At 40.7% G+C, this 3,439-nt stretch overlaps 1 non-coding gene across 1 annotated transcript; it reads left to right on the forward strand.

The window, feature by feature from the left end:
- Positions 1-2,299: 2,299 nt before the first annotated feature.
- LOC132625357 (small nucleolar RNA R71) lies at positions 2,300-2,406 on the forward strand. The gene has a single exon (XR_009576793.1). It is a non-coding gene; the product is annotated as a small nucleolar RNA R71 (small nucleolar RNA).
- Positions 2,407-3,439: the final 1,033 nt, after the last annotated feature.

Below are 3,439 nucleotides of genomic sequence, written 5' to 3' on the forward strand. Positions count from 1 at the left end.
GTTTAGCCTTCTTTGATTCTCTCCACTTGGTGAACTATCCTCCTCAAGTTCGATTCTATTTTCACAAATACCGGAGGGAATCCCCCTAATATCTACAATAGTCCACCCAATAGATCTTCGATAAGCCCGTAACACTTCAAGCACCTTTTCGGTTTGTTCCTCATTTAACTCATTTAACAAAGATGAGAGAATAACCGGTAAAGTATTATCTAGGCCAAGAAAGGCATACTTCAAATTAGAGGGAAGTAGCTTGAGCTCAAGTTTTAGAGGCTCAATAATCGAAGGCTTAGCCAGAGGAGTGGTTCTTTTATCAAGATCAAGAGATAATTTCTTTGGCTCATAAGAATACGAACCCCGGCCAATAAGAGAATTAACCGTTTCAATATACCCCTCCATATCATCCACCTCAAAATTCACCAAAATAGTTGAAAGTGTTTCGTCAAAGTGCTCCTCCTCTAACTTATGCTCCACCGCTTTGTCTACCACATTGAAAGAATCAATGACCGAAATGCTCTCATAAGCACTAGGCAATTTTAGCCCCTTGCTAGCTTGGAAAGTTACCTCTTCATTATTGACCCGGAATTTTATTTCATTCTTTTATGAGTCCATTAGAGCTCTCCCGGTGGCAAGAAATGGCTTTCCCAAGATAATCGGGACTTCTTTGTCAACAACACAATCAAGGATGATAAAATCCGCAGGAAATAAGAATCCCCCCACTCTAACAAGGACATCATCAACAACCCCTACCGGTCTTTTGATGGTTTTATCAGCCATTTGGAGATGCATGCTCGTTGGTCTAGGTGTTCCCAAACTGGATTGTTTATAGATGGCAAGTGGCATCAAATTAATACTAGCCCCGTTATCACATAAAGCACGAGCAAAATCATGGTGACCGATGGTGCAAGGGATAGTGAAAGACCTGGGATCTCCCTTCTTCTCAACCTTTGATGATGAAAGAATAGCGCTCACACGGTGGGTGACTCTCACCGTATCATGCTTGATTGGTCTTTTCTTCGTCAACAAGTCCTTCAAGTATTTAGCCAATCCCGGCATTTCTTGGAATGCATCAAGAAATGGGATATTCATTGACAACCTTTTCAATTGGCCGTAGAAGCGTTGGCACTTGGTATCCTCCGTTCTTTTCATCAATCTTTGTGGGAACGGGGGAGGAGATTTATATGTTTGAGTCAAGGGTTTAATTGCCCCCGTTACCTTGCTCTTTTGAGCGCTACCCTTGGTAGCTTTTTCAACACTTGGTACCTCATCATCCTCGAGAACAATAGGGTGTGCCTTTATCTCTTTCTCAATAATAATTGGCACTTCAATTGGTGCCTTCAGTTCTTCTTCAATTTCTTTCTCAATAAACTCATCAACAATCAGCTCGACAATGATAGGTTCAACCACCCTCTCATTCACCGCATTAAGGATCTTCCCACTTCTAGTAGAAATAGCTTTGCATGAGTCAATTTGATCACCTCCACTACCCCTTGGGTTCAGACTTGTGTCACTAGAAAGGCCCCCTCTTTGTGGTGGATGTTGCTCACAAGAAATATCTCGCACTTGTGACTCAAGTTTTTTAATCGAAGCCATGTGAGAGCCTACTACTTCGATCAAATTTTCCATATTCTTGTCACTCTTATTTTTGTTGTCCAAGATCTTTTCAAGCATAGATTCCATTCGAGAGGTCCCTTGATGATTGGACAGACCCTCTCGCCAATTTTGAGAGTTAGAAGAACGGCCCTTTGGTGGAACATAGGCATTGGAATTCCGATTACCATAATTGTTGTTGTTGTAATCCCTCATGTCCGAACCACCATATTCGTTTCGGCCATATTGATTGCTTTGTTGTTGTGGTCTCCATTACTTTTGATAACCCCCTTAAGAGTTATTGATATAATTAGCGTCCTCACATTGTGGCTGCCCCTCTAGATAAGTTTCCTCCGAGACTTGATACATTCCGGGAGCATGAGATGGCATTTCTTCCACAACATTCACAGTCTTAGATTCTTACTCTGCAAGCCTTTTTGACTGCAAATCCACGGTGGTTTGCAATTGAGCAAAAACATGATCTCGCACATGATTTTCTTTGGCCACTGTGGCAACAGAGGGACTGCCATATGACAAGATTTCACTATCATTTGAGTGCCAAGCTTGATTGTGGGTGGTGAGCTTATCGAGCAACCATGTGATTTTACCAAATGACTTGTCCATAAAGCATCACCCAGCAGTAGTATTGACAGCAATCTGATCCATTGTATCTAACCCCTTGTAGAACTTCTCGGTGAGAATAGCATCCGAAAACCCATGAGTTGGAGATTGAGCTAGATTGTACTTGAAATGCTCCCATGCCGAATATAATTGTTCCCCCGAAAGCTGTTTGAACTCGAAGATCTTATCTCGAAGTTCAGCCTTTTTGCTCGGTGGAAACCACTTCTTCAAAAATGTATTGGCTAACTCGCTCCAGGTGTGAATAGAATTGGTGGGAATCTTTTCATACCATTCTCTTGCTTGGCTAGCCAAGGAATATTTAAAGACTCGTAACCGAAGTGCATCAGCAGAAACAACACCTTGGGGTTGTTGAGCACACACGTGCAAGAAGTTCTTCAAATGTCGGAGTGGACAGTCCTCGAAGAATTTCAAAAATAACCTTCAAGTTTCAGCAGCTGATAGATAGAACTATCAATTTTGAAAGTAGCATTTTTAGTTCTAGGAGGGACCACAGCAGAAGCATATTCAGCTTCATTGATGAATTCCGCAAATATATTCTCATCTTAATCCTCTTCTGGTGCAGGTGGGTTCACTTGGAGCCCACCTTGGTTTCCTTGATTTCGATTATGTCTTCCTGCCATGTTCACCTGGTTCACCAAAATAGCAAACAAGGTGTGATGGAATAGTGACTTTCAAACAATGCTGACGCTATATAGCCATATAGGTAAGGCTCAGGACCTTTTAAAGAAAAGTACACAACAATCAGTAATTTCAAAACCGTATTCCGTGGCAACGGCGCCAAAATTTGATACGCTCAAATTACACCTATTATTGGCGTAAAGCTGACGTTGTCAAATACAGTAACCCAAACAAGGTTGGGGTAGAATCTCACAGGGAATATGGAGAGAAAAAGATACTAATTATATATGTAACTAATCTCTAGAAACTTTAATTTTATTCCGAATAGTATAGAAGAGAGGTTTGGTTTATATTTGCTATTTTGAAGTATTTGGAATTTGTTTGGATTGAAAGAACCAAAGTTGTGTCCCCGCTGTGATTAGATGTTATGCTATGGGTATCAATATGATATATTTCTAATAGGTCGGGGTTTTGTATGCACTTAATCTCTAATGCACTTCCTGATATTTTTCAATAGTCAGAAAGTATTTCTTTTCATGATTTTCCCAAATGTAGAAAAGTTGCAAGTAAGATCGATTATATATGCCAAGTA

Source organism: Lycium barbarum, chromosome 12 (assembly GCF_019175385.1).
Source record: "Lycium barbarum isolate Lr01 chromosome 12, ASM1917538v2, whole genome shotgun sequence".
Lineage (NCBI taxonomy): Eukaryota > Viridiplantae > Streptophyta > Magnoliopsida > Solanales > Solanaceae > Lycium > Lycium barbarum.